A 9,749-nucleotide genomic window follows, 5' to 3' on the forward strand; every position below is an offset into this window, starting at 1 on the left:
TAGGATCTTGTGTTTATTTCCTTCAATATAATGCAGTTTGTATTAATCTAGTAAAACATCATCTTTGTTAGCCAGATACTAAGTTGCCTGTTCAAAAATCATCCAAGGAATAATTGTACAGAATTAGTCAACGATTGCATCCCTTACCTACTCTCAAATACATTTTACGTATTTATGGTATCCGCGAACAGAAAAAAGTGTTGTATAATTTTATAGGTTAATAGAAGATCAAAGTCATATGATCGGGCATACCAGAATTTTCAATTTGATGTAAATTATGAAGCTAATTGTAGATTTGTATCAACTTACACTGAAAATGATCTCATTTTCACACATCTATTGATAATATAGGTGTCATAAATAGTGATGAAAATTCTGTGTATTTTGGGCATATTAAAAAAATAAACCGAAAATAAACATATTAACCCTCAAGGTAAATAGAAATAGAAGGTTATGTCATCAAATGACCTGCCAGAGTTTTCCATTTGATGTACCATACTGACTGCTGGACGAGACAGACAGATTTTGACGCCATAGAGTATAACAGCGGTACTCTAACAGTAACAGTCAAGGAAGGGGATACATAGCTACTCTTCGTAACAGTTATACTCTTTGACGTCACTATTAAAAAGTGCGGTGGAAGTGAAGCATCAGTTGGAAAAGCGGTATGGTATAACCTTGTATTTCTATTAATCTTGACTTGATCTAAAGACATTATCACGACTATCTAAAGTAACCGGATCCCTATTTAATAAAACAATTGTTGAAGTAGGCTCTGGGCATGATTTTTGAATTCTTAAGATCCTCTAAGAGAAGCGTCTGGGAATCGATTATCAATAAAAATTGGTAGTTGTCACAATTTCAATGCTCAGAAATTGTTAAATTATGTACTAAATATTAGATTACTTGAAAATTGTTTGAGGGTATGAGTGATAGGAGTAATATTTTCTCTATTAGGAGAGTTCCCTCTATCCTTACATTTCAGCAGGAAGTTGTCTATCGTCTCATTGCTCCTCCTGGTGACAAAAATCATTGCCGTCTCTCAGTTATGGCTCAGAATTATGCTAATATGGATTATAAAATTTAAAGTACCTGGGGCAGCCTTTGTGCCTTGTCCAGAAGTTAATGTTGGTGGGTCGGTACTCATTCCTTCCATTGTACCCTGTATTGACGTACTATTTCAGTTCCTTGAAAGTGTTGTGAATACCTATTATCATGATCCATAAGCAAAAATCCTTTTTTATTTGCACTTCGTGAAGACTCTTTCCGTCTTAAATTAGTGGTAAAATGGAATGCAATTATTTGATGTTTATGGTGTCAACAAAGATTTCACAATGGAGGACTTTGCTTGAATTGCATATATTTATCGAGATATTATACCAACACATGAAAATATAAAGGAATATACTAATTGAGATGTTAAAATCGTTCTTACAGGTTCACATAACTGCTTTTTTGACTAATTTTGCTAATGGGTGAACTGATGAGAGGGAGGGAAACTTCGTTATATAGCCAGTCCAAGTAAAGTCTGAAGACTTTGGGGATAAGTTAAAGTCTTTAAATATTTTCATCTATCCCAGATTAAGTTATCAACGAAAAAAAAAAAAATCCTGTCAAAGTTGATTCAAGAGCTTTCAAGTTAGCCAAAGTCTCGAATCCTTGATTGTGTCATCAAATTGAGTCACAAGCCTTCAAAATATGGACTCGAGCTCAAGTCGGGTCGTAAGTCTTTAGTCCCAATCTTCCTCTTGGGGACATACCCTAGTATTAGTAAATAAAGAACATAGTAGAGCAAGACACTTCCGTACTATCAGTTAATTTCCTTTTGGAGGATGAAAGGTTGCGAGATACTACAAATTTACAATGTGTTTTCTTTTTGTCATTTGTCAATATTCCCCGTTATTAGTATCTTGAACACGTCGTTACTTTTATTGTATCAATCAACTTTTCTCATAAAAAGAAACAGAAAAAAGATCCGAACCTATCCATGACCTATCTAGTGAGATGAGTGAATCCACAGCTGATAACAAAATTCAAAGGGTATTCTTGTGTTAGCGAGGTAACACCGTGTGAAAGTTTAAACACTCAATTCAAATTAAGTTTTGATAAATAGTTACTATAACTACCTATGTAAATATAAAAAATATTTGGACATAAGGCCGAGAATGGCTAACTTTCATAGGAAAGGTTATGTAATAGAATGAAAGTTGCATTGTCCCAACAATTAAGAAAAATGATTTTTAATTTCTTACAACTGTTTTTTAGATTGCACGTAGCCCTTACTATTAGTATTTTAAAAATTGTGCTGTAAAATTTGAATTAAATTTTGTGACCCATATGAATATATCTCTTATTAAATAAAGAATAATCCAAGAAATGGGGGAAATGTGACAAAATTATTAACTAGGTACCAATTGAACTTTTACTTTTTTTTGTTTCAATTGATATAGAAAAGGTTGAGATATACTATGAATACGTCATTGTTTTGATTATGAGTTTTTATGTAAAATGAGTACTGTACTTAGTCAAATAATGAAATATATGCAATTCAATAGTGTTATTTGTCAATTTGTATTTGGAAATAAGTTCATACCAATAAAAAAATGTAGAGCAATAAATACTAAATATTACTATGGTGTGAAAGCTGGGAACTTTATGCAGAGTATAGATTGTGTGATATATTTATTATAGTTATGGTGAATTATTCATGTATTTTTTCTTACCAACGTAATACAGTTATTTATTTACTAATTATGTGTACGTTGCGAAAGCTTGAATATTTTATTTTAGAGTATAAGTTGCGTGATTTTATCTTTACTGTGGTCAGTAATTAAAGTACATCTTCTTAATTTATAGTTGGAGCTGTGCAAATTGTCGAAACCTTTACAAATGGACCTTTATATTTATATATCTGGTGGTAGCCTGCAAGATAATGATACTCATATTAAATATTTCGTCCTATTTTGACCATTCAAACATATTAACAAGCACATGAGCTGTAGTTTATATTGTAAGTGAAGATTTTGATAACTTCATGTTTATATATCAGGGGAATCTGTATGATTATATATATATATATATATATTTGGGGGGGAGGGGGGTAGAACTTTTTGGAAAAAAAATTACAATTATTGCAAAAAAGCTTCAAAAATCCATAGTTATTCACAAAAAAAATTAAATAATTCAAATATTAAATTTTTCGAATTTTTTTTCAAAAATCCATATATCCTTAAAAATTCAAATATCCGTAGCTATTCACAAAAAATACCATAAAAAGCAAAAATTCCTTATTTTGGGGGAAGGGTATAGCCCCTCCAGTCCAGAGCGGTTTAGTTGCTATGATAGTTTCTTCTATGTCCTGCAAGAAGCTGTGAAATGAAGGAATTAAACGCAAGTCCTACTCCGTATCAAGAATGGACAAAGGGAGGAATTACTCAGTTTTTGATCCTTAATTCTACTCTGAGTCGTACAACAAGAATTTACACTTATAAATCCCATACACTTCCTCGTGTTACTCTTCACTATTCATGAGTATCCCCACTTTATATTGAGATGTTGTCTACTTTAGAATGAAACATAAGGACAACATCTTAACATAATAAAAAAAAGCGCTATTTAGGTTGCCAACAACGACAAAAAAACTAGCATGGCAAAAAAATGATTAAGATTTACACAATACTAGCAGGGGCGTCTGCAGGATTTTATTTATTGGTTTTTGGAATTTTTTAGAGAAAAAATCTAAATTAAATTTTATTGGACAAAAATTAGAAAAAATCTAAAGCTGTTTACAAAAAACTCTATCTTTTGTAAAATAATTTCAAATATTAAATTTTTTAGCAAAAAAATTTCAGAAAAATATTCAAAATCCACAGCCCTTCAGGAAAAATAAAATTGTATCGAAAAAAATTTCAAGAATTAAATTTCAAATATAAAATTTTTGGAAACAAAAATCAAAAAAAAATAATTCTTTGTAGAAAATTTTAAAAATCCATAGCTATTCATAGCAAAAAAAATATTGAAAAATTATATTTCAAATATTGCATTTTCTAGTAAAAATCCCAAATTCGTTAATTTAGGAGGGTTTAGCTCTTCCAACTCATCCCTTACGGACGCCCCTGACTAAACAGATGTAAAATATACGATTAACATACAAGTAATTCATACGGTTGTCCTTGCTATATTTGGAGTATGATTTGTGTTTAATTTCTAAATCGCAGTTAATCTAATAAAATGTCTCCTCTCAAATATTCTTCAAATTGTCAGGAATACCATGTTAGTATTTGGTGTCTTTATTTATAGAATAGTATATTTTCAATTTGTCGACCAAAAAATAAGTATACTGACTTGAGACTTTAACAGAAAAAATGATGTATTTCAAGTAAGTCGTTGTTCTACTATTGTTTCCCTCCGTTTCGATGGCTCCTAAGGCAAATTTTTAATTTAATTACAGCATAGAATGGACTAACTGAAACAACAATACAAAACATTATATTATAATATGTTCTAGGACTACTACATACATATATCCCTGTTGATGTTTATTGTTAAGAAGGTTTTTTTGCTCGGTTTCTGAACTTTTAATAATAGAGAAGAAGGAAGAGATCTTTTTGAAGTTTAACCGCTGATGTCTTATTTTTGTTTTAGTTCTTTATAACTAGTTCTTTTAGATAGAAAATATGTATGTATGTACATAATTAACTTTACACACTTTTGGGTTTCTAAGAAGAAAAGAAAGAAAATTAAGTATTTAAAGAGAGAGAAAGAGAACAAAGATGTTGTAAATTGATTTGGTGGGAGGGGGAAGGGGGGGGAAGACATTACATTTTTTGGGCATGCGTTTTTATAGACCTTCTATTGATTTGCCATAAGAGAAGAGAGTAAAACATACCTAGACTAAGTCATATTTCAACAAAGAAAAGATCGGAGTTGAACGAATAAAAATTCATTTTATTTTTGTTTTGTTTTTTTAGAAATTTCAAAAATGGGAATTCATATTTCTTATACAAGAATAGGGCTTCTCATTTGCTGTTTAATATATATCATTAAGGCGATCCCTGGAAAAATAAGATTTTAGATTTGATGATCCGGAAAATTAGAGGCTGGATCCCCCAACAACAAAAAAAAAACAACAACAATAAAGTCTTGATTGTTATTAGAAATATTTTTCATTATTCAGGGTCAATTTTGTAGTAGTGCAAAAAATCAAATATATGAATTTTTTGGGAGGAAAAAAATCATGATTTTTTTTTACCCAAAAAATTAATATTTGAAATTTTTTTCAAAAAAATTCAATTTTCCATTGAATAGTTTACAATTTTTGATATCCTTTCAAAAAAATTATGACGTCCTTGTTGTACGATTCTGCCTGCACATCATACTTTTTTCAAATACATCTTTTCTAGCAATTTTATTGTTCCCGAATTAATGGATTTGGTGACATAGAAGTTCTTCTCCATGATGGATATTACGTTCATCCTCTTGAAATTATACTGTAATAGTTTTTAACCACGGTAGATAGAAGAAAAAGTCAAAGTCCTTTACTTAATGAGAAGTAATCTCATCCGGCCTCATCCGCAGTCCATAGATCGACTCACAACCTCCTCCATATAATGATAAATTTTATTTATTTCTAAGATCCTCTAATGTCCAAGTATCTCAAAAAAGTTGATATCCTTTCCTCCTAATCTAATAAGGTATTCTTCGCTTTCCGAAGTTTTTTCCTTATTACTAAAAGTTTACGATACTTGAATTTCAACTATCAGCTGTCATTGTTTCCAATTTTGAGATAGAAAGAGATATAATTTTTTCGATTTTTTTTCAGAAATCTATAAAAAATTCAAATATCCGTCGAAAAAAACAAAAAACCATAAAAAGCAAAAATTCCTTATTTTGGAGGAAGGGTACATCCCCTCCAGTCCAGAGCGGCTTAGTTATGACGTTTGGGCAAACTTATAAAATATACCCATAAGTTCTCTAAAACTGAAATAATTTATTTTATATTTTAGGAAGAAAAAACAAATTTCAAATTTGTGAATTTATGATTAGTGTGCAAAAAGGTAAAGTTACAATTCAATATTCAATTGTTGTTTTGTTATTAGTGTTTCATTGAGCATTATTTTTTGTCGCATGAATTGTTAAAAATATTATTTTAACTTGTGAATCCTCAATAGTATATTTTAATAAATTACATAAAAGAAATATTTTCAGGGAAATATTTATTAAAGGAAATTCTCATAGGTATAAAACACCGATATATCCCCAAAAAAAGGATTCAGAGATCCCTGGAGATATACCCTAGTTTCAATTTAAGTATCAATGGTGTTTGGTATAATGGTACAGTAATGGTACTGGAGTACTGGTGCATTTAAAACGATACTTTAATAAAGTAGAAATTACCCACTGATGACGTAGCTCATTTAAATTTCTGATGTAGTATTTATTGTCTTTTATGTATGGGTGAACAAAAATGATCTATGATATGAAAAAAATATCATCAAATTTTTGTACTAGTTCTATTTCCAAAACAAAACCCTTTAAGTCCATAAATCTAATCGAAAAGTAACAAAAAGCCCTTTTCCAATTTTGTTATTAGTATACTGACATCATTAGTATCATCATGTATCATACACACTGCACATTGCCGTTATGTGGGATAGTGTGTATCAAATGTGTGCTCATACCCACACTTAAAAATAAAAACCAATTGTCCTTAAAATAGATTTGTTAGTAGCACCAATAACTATTTTATATTATAGGACATCTCTATTTCTGAAACTAGTCCTGAACCACTCTCATGAAATGAAACCTTATTTATTGATCCAATGTGCACAATTAAACGATTTTTGATAGTTCACCTAGCCCAAATAGATACATGCCATTGCATATTTAGAGTCGAAAAAGTATCAAAAAAACTTTTTCAATTTTGCTATTACGCTGTTTTAGAATACAAATGTCATATATGAACATATTTATATTAGTTCAGGAGAATATAACTAAACTTTTTTGACATATCAGACATTTTTAGAATAAGAAGAGTATGGAAATATAATTTTTGAAATTTAAGGATTTCAAAATTTGTATCAAATTTCTTATACACAGCCCCTCCCCCACAAATGATACAGGAAATGAAGGAAATTCATCCAATTTGAACAATCAAACGTTATCTGCATATATTTAGACTCATGACACCAGGTACTATCGTGACAAGAGAGACAAACTCAAGGATGTTGTCTTGCCTTTCGTGATCTTGACGATCACGTTACGAACATCCCTTTCCGGTCTTGACTCACTCCAGAGTGTTGTTGGACGTTACAAGTACATGGCTATTTAGAGGTAATTATTTAATAGTCTAAGGAAAAGAAAATGAATTCAATAAGACGATATGAAGACGTTTATTTAGTTGTCAGTTCCCCATCATCAACAATAAAAACAAAAACCGAAATAATGTGTTGGTCTCTCCCTCCCTCTGTATTTCTTTTTGGTCGAATGGAATTCTAATTGATAGCTACTTCACTGTATATGTCTATATGTATGTACCTCAACACATTTTTACAAAGAAATATATTATATACCTAGTTGCTGTTAAGCCTATAATTTGTACTTCATCAAGACTAGGTACTCTTGGAGGGAGGATCAATGTAAGTGAGTAGTAGTGTGTGGAGGAATTGAACCAGTAATTGAGACGACAAAAAAACTCTCTTTTAGAATCAATTTGAAGAAGAAGGATGTCATGAGGGGCAAAAATATAATTCAAGTTAGTGTTCTAGCTCGGTATATCAGTATTATATCCACCGAGGGTGGGCTGTAGACCCCCTCCTAATAAAAGAATTTTGTATTTTACTAGAAAATTTAATTTAATTTTTCAAATTTTTTTCCAAAAATACAAAATTTCAAATTTTCTGTTAAGACCAATGAATTTTGAAATTTTTCTCCAAAAAATTTAATTTTTTTGTACAACTGTGGATTTTTTGAATTTTTTGTGAGCAGCACTGGATTTATGAATTTTTTTCTAAAAAATTAATATTTCAAATTTAATTTTTGAAATGATTTAATAAATAATTTTAGGATATTTTTTCAAAAAAAAATATTTTAAGGATTTTTTTTCAACAAAAAATTACAAAATCATAAAAATAATTTAATCCTGCAAACGTTTCTGTATGGATAGAGTTGTATCAAATATGATCTACAAATATGTTCAATTAAAAGAAACCGATCAATCTCAGGGTAATCTTGATAATTAAAACAATGTTTGGGAGAACAGCAGCTTAGCTATTAAGATGTGAAAACAGATTACCAGCAATATTACCTGCAAATCACACTCTGAATCTTGGTAGGAATTACACGGATGTCAATCCTAAATTATACATATATCTACAGTTATAAATCCTGATCATTTTTCCCCTGTTGGCAACCTGAACAGTGTTTTGTTACTTTCTAAAGATGTTATCATTATTTTTCATTCATGAAAGTGCTTGTGCAGATGAATGATAGCACTTATGAAAGGACGCGGATGTTTATTTTCTATTCTACTCCAATTTGAACGAGAACTTGCCGTGCAATTTCCCACCAAATTGTCTTGGGTACTTTGGTCATTCATAATCACTTTATATTTAGTTTTTCTCATTATAAGAATTTAAAAAAAAAAAAGATAACAGCCATGTAAAATTAGAAAAACTGTTCTGATTTTCCAAGAGAAAAAATATCACCCGTGTTAAGCTCATATTTTATACAACTCTAAAAATAGAGGTACCCTAGTAGTATTGGGAATTAAAACTCTATTATATTTTGCGGATAGTGGAACCGGTACTTGCGGCTCCATTTTTTCACCCAAAAAGTTGGCATACCTATTACATAACTCCTTAAATTTCTGACCCAACAAACAAAAAAGTTCTTTAAATAAAAAGTCATCAAATATCACCATGCAAAAGATATTTTTAAGTTAAAAAAAAGCCTCAAAATATTGATACCTTTGTTCATACCATAACCAAAATAATTGGTATCGTGACAACACTAATATAAAGTAATGAGATGTCCAACTCAATCAAAAATCATCAAATGATTTGACCCCTTTTTGACCTTGAATCCACGACCATTTGACTTTTTGAAATGTAAGGAGACACACAAGGGAAAAAAAGGACACGCAATATTTGACAACATACATGTCTCTCATGGAAACATTTATCATTCCATGAAATGTTATGTGAGAAGTCTATATTGTGGGATTGAATGATGAATTTTATTTTGAAAAAAATAAAATCACTCATGACTCTGCATATTATTTAATCAGATATCATAATAAGATGTTTTGTTTCCTACAACATATTGAAAAAAAAGTATATTGCCAAGATATATACTAATATATTTTCTTCAAAACGATTTCCGAAATAAGAACACCATAATTTTATAATCAGGGGCAGGATTATATATATATATATTTTTTTTTAAATTCATAGCTCCTTATGAAAAATAGAATTTTTGGAATAAATGTTTATCCTTAATGTATGTTTTTGGAAGACGATATCGGGATCAAATACAGTGCTATTAATGGAACGAAGATTTTAATTGTAATAAACTACCTTGGCAATTTCATCTCATCCCAGAAATTTGAATAAAAAGCATCAAATTGAGTGGAGTAATATATCTATGGGCAGTATCTAAATATGATGTAAAAGAAAAGGGTATTTCCCCTTTTCCTTTTGATTTTTGTTTGATACTTTTTTTCTAACCCACGAAATATAGAATGTAAAAGG

The 9,749-nt window shown here is 30.0% G+C and overlaps 1 pseudogene; it reads left to right on the forward strand.

The window, feature by feature from the left end:
- The first annotated feature begins 705 nt into the window (after nt 1–705).
- Nucleotides 706–1,463, forward strand: LOC121120031 (dimethyladenosine transferase 1, mitochondrial-like; annotated as a pseudogene).
- The last annotated feature ends 8,286 nt before the right edge of the window (nt 1,464–9,749 follow it).

The sequence above is a fragment of the Lepeophtheirus salmonis genome, chromosome 6 (genome assembly GCF_016086655.4).
Source record: "Lepeophtheirus salmonis chromosome 6, UVic_Lsal_1.4, whole genome shotgun sequence".
NCBI lineage: Eukaryota > Metazoa > Arthropoda > Copepoda > Siphonostomatoida > Caligidae > Lepeophtheirus > Lepeophtheirus salmonis.